We start from the raw sequence: 15431 nt of genomic DNA, 5'->3' as shown, positions 1-15431 counted from the left end.
CATGTTCCTCACATTTCTGTGGCAGAAAGTTCGGGAATCTGAGAGGAGCCACAAATTTCCTTCCACCCAGCGTTCCCCTAAGTCTCCCGATAAAAATGATACCTCACTTGTGTGGGTAGGCCTAGCGCCCGCGACAGGAAACGCCCCAAAGCGCAACGTGGACACATCCGAATTTTTGGAAGAAAACAGAGGTGTTTTTTGCGAAGTGCCTACCTGTAGATTTTGGCCTCTAGCTCAGCCGGCACCGAGGGAAACCTACCAAACCTGTGCATTTCTGAAAACTAGAGACCTAGGGGAATCCAAGGAGGGGTGACTTGCGGGGCTCGGACCAGGTTCTGTTACCCAGAATCCTTTGCAAACCTCAAAATTTGGCTAAAAAAACACATGTTCCTCACATTTCTGTGGCAGAAAGTTCTGGAATCTGAGAGGAGCCACAAATTTCCTTCCACCCAGCGTTCCCCCAAGTCTCCCGATAAAAATGATACCTCACTTGTGTGGGTAGGCCTAGTGCCCGCAACAGGAAACGCCCCAAAGCGCAACGTGGACACATCCAAATTTTTGGAAGAAAACAGAGGGGTTCTTTGCGAAGTGCCTACCTGTAGATTTTGGCCTTTAGCTCAGCCGGCACTGAGGGAAACCTACCAAACCTGTGCATTTCTGAAAACTAGAGACCTAGGGGAATCCAAGGAGGGGTGACTTGCGGGGCTCGGACCAGGTTCTGTTACCCAGAATCCTTTGCAAACCTCAAAATTTGGCTAAAAAAACACATGTTCCTCACATTTCTGTGGCAGAAAGTTCGGGAATCTGAGAGGAGCCACAAATTTCCTTCCACCCAGCGTTCCCCCAAGTCTCCCGATAAAAATGATACCTCACTTGTGTGGATAGGCCTAGCGCCCACAACAGGAAACGCCCCAAAGGGCAACGTGGACACATCCACATTTTTGGAAGAAAACAGAGGTGTTTTTTGCGAAGTGCCTACCTGTAGATTTTGGCCTCTAGCTCAGCCGGCACCTAGTGAAACCTGCCAAACCTCTGCATTTCTGAAAACTGGAGACCTCGGGGAATCCAAGGAGGGGTGACTTGTGGGGCTTGGACCAGGTTCTGTTACCCAGAATCCTTTGCAAACCTCAAAATTTGGCTAAAAAAACACATGTTCCTCACATTTCTGTGGCAGAAAGTTCTGCAATCTGAGAGGAGCCACAAATTTCCTTCCACCCAGCGTTCCCCCAAGTCTCCCGATAAAAATGATACCTCACTTGTGTGGGTAGGTCTAGCGCCCGCGACAGGAAACGCCCCAAAGCGCAACGTGGACACATCCAAATTTTTGGAAGGAAACAGAGGTGTTTTTTGCGAAGTGCCTACCTGTAGATTTTGGCCTCTAGCTCAGCCGGCACCGAGGGAAACCTACTAAACCTGTGCATTTCTGAAAACTAGAGACCTAGGGGAATCCAAGGAGGGGTGACTTGCGGGGCTCGGACCAGGTTCTGTTACCCAGAATCCTTTGCAAACCTCAAAATGTGGCTTAAAAAACACATGTTCCTCACATTTCTGTGGCAGAAAGTTCTGGAATCTGAGAGGAGCCAAAAATGTCCTTCCACCCAGCATTCCCCCAAGTCTCCCGATAAAAATGATACCTCACTTGTGTGGGTAGGCCTAGCGCCCGCGACAGGAAACGCCCCAAAGCGCAACGTGGACACATCCAAATTTTTGGAAGAAAACAGAGGTGTTTTTTGCGAAGTGCCTACCTGTAGATTTTGGCGTCTAGCTCAGCCGGCACCGAGGGAAACCTACCAAACCTGAGCATTTCTGAAAACTAGAGACCTAGGGGAATCCAAGGAGGGGTGACTTGCGGGGCTCGGACCAGGTTCTGTTACCCAGAATCCTTTGCAAACCTCAAAATTTGGCTAAAAAAACACATGTTCCTCACATTTCTGTGGCAGAAAGTTCGGGAATCTGAGAGGAGCCACAAATTTCCTTCCACCCAGCGTTCCCCCAAGTCTCCCGATAAAAATGATACCTCACTTGTGTGGGTAGGCCTAGCGCCCGCGACAGGAAACGCCCCAAAGCGCAACGTGGACACATCCAAATTTTTGGAAGAAAACAGAGGTGTTTTTTGCGAAGTGCCTACCTGTAGATTTTGGCCTCCAGATCAGCCGGCACCTAGGGAAACCTACCAAACCTGTGCATTTCTGAAAACTAGAGACCTAGGGGAATCCAAGGAGGGGTGACTTGTGGGGCTTGGACCAGGTTCTGTTACCCAGAATCCTTTGCAAACCTCAAAATTTGGCTAAAAAAACACATGTTCCTCACATTTCTGTGGCAGAAAGTTCTGCAATCTGAGAGGAGCCACAAATTTCCTTCCACCCAGCATTCCCCCAAGTCTCCCGATAAAAATGATACCTCACTTGTGTGGGTAGGCCTAGCGCCCGCGACAGGAAACGCCCCAAAGCGCAACGTGGACATATCCAAATTTTTGGAAGAAAACAGAGGTGTTTTTTGCGAAGTGCCTACCTGTAGATTTTGGCCTCTAGCTCAGCCGGCACCGAGGGAAACCTACCAAACCTGTGCATTTCTGAAAACTAGAGACCTAGGGGAATCCAAGGAGGGGTGACTTGCGGGGCTTGGACCAGGTTCTGTTACCCAGAATCCTTTGCAAACCTCAAAATTTGGCTAAAAAAACACATGTTCCTCACATTTCTGTGGCAGAAAGTTCTGGAATCTGAGAGGAGCCACAAATTTCCTTCCACCCAGCATTCCCCCAAGTCTCCCGATAAAAATGATACCTCACTTGTGTGGGTAGGCCTAGCGCCCGCGACAGGAAACGCCCCAAAGCGCAACGTGGACACATCCAAATTTTTGGAAGAAAACAGAGGTGTTTTTTGCGAAGTGCCTACCTGTAGATTTTGGCCTCTAGCTCAGCCGGCACCGAGGGAAACCTACCAAACCTGTGCATTTCTGAAAACTAGAGACCTAGGGGAATCCAAGGAGGGGTGACTTGCGGGGCTCGGACCAGGTTCTGTTACCCAGAATCCTTTGCAAACCTCAAAATTTGGCTAAAAAAACACATGTTCCGCACATTTCTGTGGCAGAAAGTTCGGGAATCTGAGAGGAGCCACAAATTTCCTTCCACCCAGCGTTGCCCCAAGTCTCCCGATAAAAATGATACCTCACTTGTGTGGGTAGGCCTAGCGCCCGCGACAGGAAACGCCCCAAAGCGCAACGTGGACACATCCAAATTTTTTGAAGAAAACAGAGGTGTTTTTTGCGAAGTGCCTACCTGTAGATTTTGGCCTCTAGCTCAGCTGGCACCTAGGGAAACCTACCAAACCTGTGCATTTCTGAAAACTAGAGACCTAGGGGAATCCAAGGAGGGGTGACTTGCGGGGCTTGGACCAGGTTCTGTTACCCAGAATCCTTTGCAAACCTCAAAATTTGGCTAAAAAAACACATGTTCCTCATATTTCTGTGACAGAAAGTTCTGGAATCTGAGAGGAGCCACAAATTTCCTTCCACCCAGCATTCCCCCAAGTCTCCCGATAAAAATGATACCTCACTTGTGTGGGTAGGCCTAGCGCCCGCGACAGGAAACGCCCCAAAGCGCAACGTGGACACATCCAAATTTTTTGAAGAAAACAGAGGTGTTTTTTGCGAAGTGCCTACCTGTAGATTTTGGCCTCTAGCTCAGCCGGCACCGAGGGAAACCTACCAAACCTGTGCATTTCTGAAAACTAGAGACCTAGGGGAATCCAAGGAGGGGTGACTTGCGGGGCTCGGACCAGGTTCTGTTACCCAGAATCCTTTGCAAACCTCACAATTTGGCTAAAAAAACACATGTTCCTCACATTTCTGTGGCAGAAAGTTCGGGAATCTGAGAGGAGCCACAAATTTCCTTCCACCCAGCGTTCCCCTAAGTCTCCCGATAAAAATGATACCTCACTTGTGTGGGTAGGCCTAGCGCCCGCGACAGGAAACGCCCCAAAGCGCAACGTGGACACATCCGAATTTTTGGAAGAAAACAGAGGTGTTTTTTGCGAAGTGCCTACCTGTAGATTTTGGCCTCTAGCTCAGCCGGCACCGAGGGAAACCTACCAAACCTGTGCATTTCTGAAAACTAGAGACCTAGGGGAATCCAAGGAGGGGTGACTTGCGGGGCTCGGACCAGGTTCTGTTACCCAGAATCCTTTGCAAACCTCAAAATTTGGCTAAAAAAACACATGTTCCTCACATTTCTGTGGCAGAAAGTTCTGGAATCTGAGAGGAGCCACAAATTTCCTTCCACCCAGCGTTCCCCCAAGTCTCCCGATAAAAATGATACCTCACTTGTGTGGGTAGGCCTAGTGCCCGCAACAGGAAACGCCCCAAAGCGCAACGTGGACACATCCAAATTTTTGGAAGAAAACAGAGGGGTTCTTTGCGAAGTGCCTACCTGTAGATTTTGGCCTTTAGCTCAGCCGGCACTGAGGGAAACCTACCAAACCTGTGCATTTCTGAAAACTAGAGACCTAGGGGAATCCAAGGAGGGGTGACTTGCGGGGCTCGGACCAGGTTCTGTTACCCAGAATCCTTTGCAAACCTCAAAATTTGGCTAAAAAAACACATGTTCCTCACATTTCTGTGGCAGAAAGTTCGGGAATCTGAGAGGAGCCACAAATTTCCTTCCACCCAGCGTTCCCCCAAGTCTCCCGATAAAAATGATACCTCACTTGTGTGGATAGGCCTAGCGCCCACAACAGGAAACGCCCCAAAGGGCAACGTGGACACATCCACATTTTTGGAAGAAAACAGAGGTGTTTTTTGCGAAGTGCCTACCTGTAGATTTTGGCCTCTAGCTCAGCCGGCACCTAGTGAAACCTGCCAAACCTCTGCATTTCTGAAAACTGGAGACCTCGGGGAATCCAAGGAGGGGTGACTTGCGGGGCTCGGACCAGGTTCTGTTACCCAGAATCCTTTGCAAACCTCAAAATTTGGCTAAAAAAACACATGTTCCTCACATTTCTGTGGCAGAAAGTTCTGGAATCTGAGAGGAGCCACAAATTTCCTTCCACCCAGCGTTCCCCCAAGTCTCCCGATAAAAATGATACCTCACTTGTGTGGGTAGGCCTAGCGCCTGCGACAGGAAACGCCCCAAAGCGCAACGTGGACACATCCACATTTTTGGAAGAAAACAGAGGTGTTTTTTGCGAAGTGCCTACCTGTAGATTTTGGCCTCTAGCTCAGCCGGCACCGAGGGAAACCTGCCAAACCTGTGCATTTCTGAAAACTAGAGACCTAGGGGAATCCAAGGAGGGGTGACTTGCGGGGCTCGGACCAGGTTCTGTCACCCAGAATCCTTTGCAAACCTCAAACTTTGGCTAAAAAAACACATGTTCCTCACATTTCTGTGGCAGAAAGTTCTGGAATCTGAGAGGAGCCACAAATTTCCTTCCATCCAGCGTTCCCCCAAGTCTCCCGATAAAAATGATACCTAACTTGTGTGGGTAGGCCTAGTGCCCGCGACAGGAAACGCCCCAAAGCGCAACGTGGACACATCCAAATTTTTGGAAGAAAACAGAGGGGTTCTTTGCGAAGTGTCTACCTGTAGATTTTGGCCTTTAGCTCAGCCAGCACTGAGGGAAACCTACCAAACCTGTGCATTTCTGAAAACTAGAGACCTAGGGGAATCCAAGGAGGGGTGACTTGCGGGGCTCGGACCAGGTTCTGTTACCCAGAATCCTTTGCAAACCTCAAAATTTGGCTAAAAAAACACATGTTCCTCACATTTCTGTGGCAGAAAGTTCGGGAATCTGAGAGGAGCCACAAATTTCCTTCCACCCAGCGTTCCCCCAAGTCTCCCGATAAAAATGATACCTCACTTGTGTGGGTAGGTCTAGCGCCCGCGACAGGAAACGCCCCAAAGCGCAACGTGGACACATCCAAATTTTTGGAAGGAAACAGAGGTGTTTTTTGCGAAGTAGCTACCTGTAGATTTTGGCCTCTAGCTCAGCCGGCATCGAGGGAAACCTACCAAACCTGTGCATTTCTGAAAACTAGAGACCTAGGGGAATCCAAGGAGGGGTGACTTGCGGGGCTCGGACAAGGTTCTATTACCCAGAATCCTTTGCAAACCTCAAAATTTGGCTAAAAAAACACATGTTCCTCACATTTCTGTGGCAGAAAGTTCGGGAATCTGAGAGGAGCCACAAATTTCCTTCCACCCAGCGTTCCCCCAAGTCTCCCGATAAAAATGATACCTCACTTGTGTGGATAGGCCTAGCGCCCACGACAGGAAACGCCCCAAAGGGCAACGTGGACACATCCACATTTTTGGAAGAAAACAGAGGTGTTTTTTGCGAAGTGCCTACCTGTAGATTTTGGCCTCTAGCTCAGCCGGCACCTAGGGAAACCTGCCAAACCTCTGCATTTCTGAAAACTGGAGACCTAGGGGAATCCAAGGAGGGGTGACTTGCGGGGCTCGGACCAGGTTCTGTTACCCAGAATCCTTTGCAAACCTCAAAATTTGGCTAAAAAAACACATGTTCCTCACATTTCTGTGGCAGAAAGTTCTGGAATCTGAGAGGAGCCACAAATTTCCTTCCACCCAGCGTTCCCCCAAGTCTCCCGATAAAAATGATACCTCACTTGTGTGGGTAGGCCTAGCGCCTGCGACAGGAAACGCCCCAAAGCGCAACGTGGACACATCCACATTTTTGGAAGAAAACAGAGGTGTTTTTTGCGAAGTGCCTACCTGTAGATTTTGGCCTCTAGCTCAGCCGGCACCGAGGGAAACCTACCAAACCTGTGCATTTCTGAAAACTAGAGACCTAGGGGAATCCAAGGAGGGGTGACTTGCGGGGCTCGGACCAGGTTCTGTCACCCAGAATCCTTTGCAAACCTCAAACTTTGGCTAAAAAAACACATGTTCCTCACATTTCTGTGGCAGAAAGTTCTGGAATCTGAGAGGAGCCACAAATTTCCTTCCATCCAGCGTTCCCCCAAGTCTCCCGATAAAAATGATACCTAACTTGTGTGGGTAGGCCTAGTGCCCGCGACAGGAAACGCCCCAAAGCGCAACGTGGACACATCCAAATTTTTGGAAGAAAACAGAGGGGTTCTTTGCGAAGTGTCTACCTGTAGATTTTGGCCTTTAGCTCAGCCAGCACTGAGGGAAACCTACCAAACCTGTGCATTTCTGAAAACTAGAGACCTAGGGGAATCCAAGGAGGGGTGACTTGCGGGGCTCGGACCAGGTTCTGTTACCCAGAATCCTTTGCAAACCTCAAAATTTGGCTAAAAAAACACATGTTCCTCACATTTCTGTGGCAGAAAGTTCGGGAATCTGAGAGGAGCCACAAATTTCCTTCCACCCAGCGTTCCCCCAAGTCTCCCGATAAAAATGATACCTCACTTGTGTGGGTAGGCCTAGCGCCTGCGACAGGAAACGCCCCAAAGCGCAACGTGGACACATCCACATTTTCGGAAGAAAACAGAGGTGTTTTTTGCGAAGTGCCTACCTGTAGATTTTGGCCTCTAGCTCAGCCGGCACCTAGGGAAACCTACCAAACCTGTGCATTTCTGAAAACTAGAGACCTAGGGGAATCCAAGGAGGGGTGACTTGCGGGGCTCGGACCAGGTTCTGTTACGCAGAATCCTTTGCAAACCTCAAAATTTGGCTAAAAAAACACATGTTCCTCACATTTCTGTGGCAGAAAGTTCTGGAATCTGAGAGGAGCCACAAATTTCCTTCCACCCAGCGTTCCCCCAAGTCTCCCGATAAAAATGATACCTCACTTGTGTGGGTAGGTCTAGCGCCCGCGACAGGAAACGCCCCAAAGCGCAACGTGGACACATCCAAATTTTTGGAAGGAAACAGAGGTGTTTTTTGCGAAGTAGCTACCTGTAGATTTTGGCCTCTAGCTCAGCCGGCATCGAGGGAAACCTACCAAACCTGTGCATTTCTGAAAACTAGAGACCTAGGGGAATCCAAGGAGGGGTGACTTGCGGGGCTCGGACAAGGTTCTGTTACCCAGAATCCTTTGCAAACCTCAAAATTTGGCTAAAAAAACACATGTTCCTCACATTTCTGTGGCAGAAAGTTCTGGAATCTGAGAGGAGCCAAAAATGTCCTTCCACCCAGCATTCCCCCAAGTCTCCCGATAAAAATGATACCTCACTTGTGTGGGTAGGCATAGCGCCCGCGACAGGAAACGCCCCAAAGCGCAACGTGGACACATCCAAATTTTTGGAAGAAAACAGAGGTGTTTTTTGCGAAGTGCCTACCTGTAGATTTTGGCGTCTAGCTCAGCCGGCACCGAGGGAAACCTACCAAACCTGTGCATTTCTGAAAACTAGAGACCTAGGTGAATCCAAGGAGGGGTGACTTGCGGGGCTCGGACCAGGTTCTGTTACCCAGAATCCTTTGCAAACCTCAAAATTTGGCTAAAAAAACACATGTTCCTCACATTTCTGTGGCAGAAAGTTCGGGAATCTGAGAGGAGCCACAAATTTCCTTCCACCCAGCGTTCCCCCAAGTCTCCCGATAAAAATGATACCTCACTTGTGTGGGTAGGTCTAGCGCCCGCGACAGGAAACGCCCCAAAGCGCAACGTGGACACATCCAAATTTTTGGAAGGAAACAGAGGTGTTTTTTGCGAAGTAGCTACCTGTAGATTTTGGCCTCTAGCTCAGCCGGCATCGAGGGAAACCTACCAAACCTGTGCATTTCTGAAAACTAGAGACCTAGGGGAATCCAAGGAGGGGTGACTTGCGGGGCTCGGACAAGGTTCTATTACCCAGAATCCTTTGCAAACCTCAAAATTTGGCTAAAAAAACACATGTTCCTCACATTTCTGTGGCAGAAAGTTCGGGAATCTGAGAGGAGCCACAAATTTCCTTCCACCCAGCGTTCCCCCAAGTCTCCCGATAAAAATGATACCTCACTTGTGTGGATAGGCCTAGCGCCCACGACAGGAAACGCCCCAAAGGGCAACGTGGACACATCCACATTTTTGGAAGAAAACAGAGGTGTTTTTTGCGAAGTGCCTACCTGTAGATTTTGGCCTCTAGCTCAGCCGGCACCTAGGGAAACCTGCCAAACCTCTGCATTTCTGAAAACTGGAGACCTAGGGGAATCCAAGGAGGGGTGACTTGCGGGGCTCGGACCAGGTTCTGTTACCCAGAATCCTTTGCAAACCTCAAAATTTGGCTAAAAAAACACATGTTCCTCACATTTCTGTGGCAGAAAGTTCTGGAATCTGAGAGGAGCCACAAATTTCCTTCCACCCAGCGTTCCCCCAAGTCTCCCGATAAAAATGATACCTCACTTGTGTGGGTAGGCCTAGCGCCTGCGACAGGAAACGCCCCAAAGCGCAACGTGGACACATCCACATTTTTGGAAGAAAACAGAGGTGTTTTTTGCGAAGTGCCTACCTGTAGATTTTGGCCTCTAGCTCAGCCGGCACCGAGGGAAACCTACCAAACCTGTGCATTTCTGAAAACTAGAGACCTAGGGGAATCCAAGGAGGGGTGACTTGCGGGGCTCGGACCAGGTTCTGTCACCCAGAATCCTTTGCAAACCTCAAACTTTGGCTAAAAAAACACATGTTCCTCACATTTCTGTGGCAGAAAGTTCTGGAATCTGAGAGGAGCCACAAATTTCCTTCCATCCAGCGTTCCCCCAAGTCTCCCGATAAAAATGATACCTAACTTGTGTGGGTAGGCCTAGTGCCCGCGACAGGAAACGCCCCAAAGCGCAACGTGGACACATCCAAATTTTTGGAAGAAAACAGAGGGGTTCTTTGCGAAGTGTCTACCTGTAGATTTTGGCCTTTAGCTCAGCCAGCACTGAGGGAAACCTACCAAACCTGTGCATTTCTGAAAACTAGAGACCTAGGGGAATCCAAGGAGGGGTGACTTGCGGGGCTCGGACCAGGTTCTGTTACCCAGAATCCTTTGCAAACCTCAAAATTTGGCTAAAAAAACACATGTTCCTCACATTTCTGTGGCAGAAAGTTCGGGAATCTGAGAGGAGCCACAAATTTCCTTCCACCCAGCGTTCCCCCAAGTCTCCCGATAAAAATGATACCTCACTTGTGTGGGTAGGCCTAGCGCCTGCGACAGGAAACGCCCCAAAGCGCAACGTGGACACATCCACATTTTCGGAAGAAAACAGAGGTGTTTTTTGCGAAGTGCCTACCTGTAGATTTTGGCCTCTAGCTCAGCCGGCACCTAGGGAAACCTACCAAACCTGTGCATTTCTGAAAACTAGAGACCTAGGGGAATCCAAGGAGGGGTGACTTGCGGGGCTCGGACCAGGTTCTGTTACGCAGAATCCTTTGCAAACCTCAAAATTTGGCTAAAAAAACACATGTTCCTCACATTTCTGTGGCAGAAAGTTCTGGAATCTGAGAGGAGCCACAAATTTCCTTCCACCCAGCGTTCCCCCAAGTCTCCCGATAAAAATGATACCTCACTTGTGTGGGTAGGTCTAGCGCCCGCGACAGGAAACGCCCCAAAGCGCAACGTGGACACATCCAAATTTTTGGAAGGAAACAGAGGTGTTTTTTGCGAAGTAGCTACCTGTAGATTTTGGCCTCTAGCTCAGCCGGCATCGAGGGAAACCTACCAAACCTGTGCATTTCTGAAAACTAGAGACCTAGGGGAATCCAAGGAGGGGTGACTTGCGGGGCTCGGACAAGGTTCTGTTACCCAGAATCCTTTGCAAACCTCAAAATTTGGCTAAAAAAACACATGTTCCTCACATTTCTGTGGCAGAAAGTTCTGGAATCTGAGAGGAGCCAAAAATGTCCTTCCACCCAGCATTCCCCCAAGTCTCCCGATAAAAATGATACCTCACTTGTGTGGGTAGGCATAGCGCCCGCGACAGGAAACGCCCCAAAGCGCAACGTGGACACATCCAAATTTTTGGAAGAAAACAGAGGTGTTTTTTGCGAAGTGCCTACCTGTAGATTTTGGCGTCTAGCTCAGCCGGCACCGAGGGAAACCTACCAAACCTGTGCATTTCTGAAAACTAGAGACCTAGGTGAATCCAAGGAGGGGTGACTTGCGGGGCTCGGACCAGGTTCTGTTACCCAGAATCCTTTGCAAACCTCAAAATTTGGCTAAAAAAACACATGTTCCTCACATTTCTGTGGCAGAAAGTTCGGGAATCTGAGAGGAGCCACAAATTTCCTTCCACCCAGCGTTCCCCCAAGTCTCCCGATAAAAATGATACCTCACTTGTGTGGGTAGGTCTAGCGCCCGCGACAGGAAACGCCCCAAAGCGCAACGTGGACACATCCAAATTTTTGGAAGGAAACAGAGGTGTTTTTTGCGAAGTGCCTACCTGTAGATTTTGGCCTCTAGCTCAGCCGGCACCGAGGGAAACCTACTAAACCTGTGCATTTCTGAAAACTAGAGACCTAGGGGAATCCAAGGAGGGGTGACTTGCGGGGCTCGGACCAGGTTCTGTTACCCAGAATCCTTTGCAAACCTCAAAATTTGGCTTAAAAAACACATGTTCCTCACATTTCTGTGGCAGAAAGTTCTGGAATCTGAGAGGAGCCAAAAATGTCCTTCCACCCAGCATTCCCCCAAGTCTCCCGATAAAAATGATACCTCACTTGTGTGGGTAGGCCTAGCGCCTGCGACAGGAAACGCCCCAAAGCGCAACGTGGACACATCCAAATTTTTGGAAGAAAACAGAGGTGTTTTTTGCGAAGTGCCTACCTGTAGATTTTGGCGTCTAGCTCAGCCGGCACCGAGGGAAACCTACCAAACCTGAGCATTTCTGAAAACTAGAGACCTAGGGGAATCCAAGGAGGGGTGACTTGCGGGGCTCGGACCAGGTTCTGTTACCCAGAATCCTTTGCAAACCTCAAAATTTGGCTAAAAAAACACATGTTCCTCACATTTCTGTGGCAGAAAGTTTGGGAATGTGAGAGGAGCCACAAATTTCCTTCCACCCAGCGTTCCCCCAAGTCTCCCGATAAAAATGATACCTCACTTGTGTGGGTAGGCCTAGCGCCCGCGACAGGAAACGCCCCAAAGCGCAACGTGGACACATCCAAATTTTTGGAAGAAAACAGAGGTGTTTTTTGCGAAGTGCCTACCTGTAGATTTTGGCCTCTAGCTCAGCCGGCACCTAGGGAAACCTACCAAACCTGTGCATTTCTGAAAACTAGAGACCTAGGGGAATCCAAGGAGGGGTGACTTGTGGGGCTTGGACCAGGTTCTGTTACCCAGAATCCTTTGCAAACCTCAAAATTTGGCTAAAAAAACACATGTTCCTCACATTTCTGTGGCAGAAAGTTCTGCAATCTGAGAGGAGCCACAAATTTCCTTCCACCCAGCATTCCCCCAAGTCTCCCGATAAAAATGATACCTCACTTGTGTGGGTAGGCCTAGCGCCCGCGACAGGAAACGCCCCAAAGCGCAACGTGGACATATCCAAATTTTTGGAAGAAAACAGAGGTTTTTTTTGCGAAGTGCCTACCTGTAGATTTTGGCCTCTAGCTCAGCCGGCACCGAGGGAAACCTACCAAACCTGTGCATTTCTGAAAACTAGAGACCTAGGGGAATCCAAGGAGGGGTGACTTGCGGGGCTTGGACCAGGTTCTGTTACCCAGAATCCTTTGCAAACCTCAAAATTTGGCTAAAAAAACACATGTTCCTCACATTTCTGTGGCAGAAAGTTCTGGAATCTGAGAGGAGCCACAAATTTCCTTCCACCCAGCATTCCCCCAAGTCTCCCGATAAAAATGATACCTCACTTGTGTGGGTAGGCCTAGCGCCCGCGACAGGAAACGCCCCAAAGCGCAACGTGGACACATCCAAATTTTTGGAAGAAAACAGAGGTGTTTTTTGCGAAGTGCCTACCTGTAGATTTTGGCCTCTAGCTCAGCCGGCACCGAGGGAAACCTACCAAACCTGTGCATTTCTGAAAACTAGAGACCTAGGGGAATCCAAGGAGGGGTGACTTGCGGGGCTCGGACCAGGTTCTGTTACCCAGAATCCTTTGCAAACCTCAAAATTTGGCTAAAAAAACACATGTTCCGCACATTTCTGTGGCAGAAAGTTCGGGAATCTGAGAGGAGCCACAAATTTCCTTCCACCCAGCGTTGCCCCAAGTCTCCCGATAAAAATGATACCTCACTTGTGTGGGTAGGCCTAGCGCCCGCGACAGGAAACGCCCCAAAGCGCAACGTGGACACATCCAAATTTTTGGAAGAAAACAGAGGTGTTTTTTGCGAAGTGCCTACCTGTAGATTTTGGCCTCTAGCTCAGCTGGCACCTAGGGAAACCTACCAAACCTGTGCATTTCTGAAAACTAGAGACCTAGGGGAATCCAAGGAGGGGTGACTTGCGGGGCTTGGACCAGGTTCTGTTACCCAGAATCCTTTGCAAACCTCAAAATTTGGCTAAAAAAACACATGTTCCTCATATTTCTGTGACAGAAAGTTCTGGAATCTGAGAGGAGCCACAAATTTCCTTCCACCCAGCATTCCCCCAAGTCTCCCGATAAAAATGATACCTCACTTGTGTGGGTAGGCCTAGCGCCCGCGACAGGAAACGCCCCAAAGCGCAACGTGGACACATCCAAATTTTTGGAAGAAAACAGAGGTGTTTTTTGCGAAGTGCCTACCTGTAGATTTTGGCCTCTAGCTCAGCCGGCACCGAGGGAAACCTACCAAACCTGTGCATTTCTGAAAACTAGAGACGTAGGGGAATCCAAGGAGGGGTGACTTGCGGGGCTCGGACCAGGTTCTGTTACCCAGAATCCTTTGCAAACCTCACAATTTGGCTAAAAAAACACATGTTCCTCACATTTCTGTGGCAGAAAGTTCGGGAATCTGAGAGGAGCCACAAATTTCCTTCCACCCAGCGTTCCCCCAAGTCTCCCGATAAAAATGATACCTCGCTTGTGTGGGTAGGCCTAGCGCCCGTGACAGGAAACGCCCCAAAGCGCAACGTGGACACATCCAAATTTTTGGAAGAAAACAGAGGTGTTTTTTGCAAAGTGCCTACCTGTAGATTTTGGCCTCTAGCTCAGCCGGCACCGAGGGAAACCTACAAAACCTGTGCATTTCTGAAAAATAGAGACCCAGGGGAATCCAAGGAGGGGTGACTTGCGGGGCTCGGACCAGGTTCTGTTACCCAGAATCCTTTGCAAACCTAAAAATTTGGCTAAAAAAACACATGTTCCTCACATTTCTGTGGCAGAAAGTTCTGCAATCTGAGAGGAGCCACAAATTTCCTTCCACCCAGCATTCCCCCAAGTCTCCCGATAAAAATGATACCTCACTTGTGTGGGTAGGCCTAGCGCCCGCAACAGGAAACGCCTCAAAGCGCAACGTGGACATATCCACATTTTTTGAAGAAAACAGAGGTGTTTTTTGCGAAGTGCCTACCTGTAGATTTTGGCCTCTAGCTCAGCCGGCACCGAGGGAAACCTACCAAACCTGTGCATTTCTGAAAACTAGAGACCTAGGGGAATCCAAGGAGGGGTGACTTGCGGGGCTTGGACCAGGTTCTTTTACCCAGAATCCTTTGCAAACCTCAAAATTTGGCTAAAAAAACACATGTTCCTCACATTTCTGTGGCAGAAAGTTCTGGAATCTGAGAGGAGCCACAAATTTCCTTCCACCCAGCATTCCCCCAAGTCTCCCGATAAAAATGATACCTCACTTGTGTGGGTAGGCCTAGCGCCCGCGACAGGAAACGCCCCAAAGCGCAACGTGGACACATCCAAATTTTTGGAAGAAAACAGAGGTGTTTTTTGCGAAGTGCCTACCTGTAGATTTTGGCCTCTAGCTCATCCGGCACCGAGGGAAACCTACCAAACCTGTGCATTTCTGAAAACTAGAGACCTAGGGGAATCCAAGGAGGGGTGACTTGCGGGGCTCGGACCAGGTTCTGTTACCCAGAATCCTTTGCAAACCTCAAAATTTGGCTAAAAAAACACATGTTCCGCACATTTCTGTGGCAGAAAGTTCGGGAATCTGAGAGGAGCCACAAATTTCCTTCCACCCAGCGTTGCCCCAAGTCTCCCGATAAAAATGATACCTCACTTGTGTGGGTAGGCCTAGCGCCCGCGACAGGAAACGCCCCAAAGCGCAACGTGGACACATCCAAATTTTTGGAAGAAAACAGAGGTGTTTTTTGCGAAGTGCCTACCTGTAGATTTTGGCCTCTAGCTCAGCTGGCACCTAGGGAAACCTACCAAACCTGTGCATTTCTGAAAACTAGAGACCTAGGGGAATCCAAGGAGGGGTGACTTGCGGGGCTTGGACCAGGTTCTGTTACCCAGAATCCTTTGCAAACCTCAAAATTTGGCTAAAAAAACACATGTTCCCCATATTTCTGTGGCAGAAAGTTCTGGAATCTGAGAGGAGTCACAAATTTCCTTCCACCCAGCATTCCCCCAAGTCTCCCGATAAAAATGATACCTCACTTGT

Source organism: Pleurodeles waltl, chromosome 6 (assembly GCF_031143425.1).
Source record: "Pleurodeles waltl isolate 20211129_DDA chromosome 6, aPleWal1.hap1.20221129, whole genome shotgun sequence".
NCBI lineage: Eukaryota > Metazoa > Chordata > Amphibia > Caudata > Salamandridae > Pleurodeles > Pleurodeles waltl.
Note: the sequence above shows the minus strand (reverse complement) of the source record.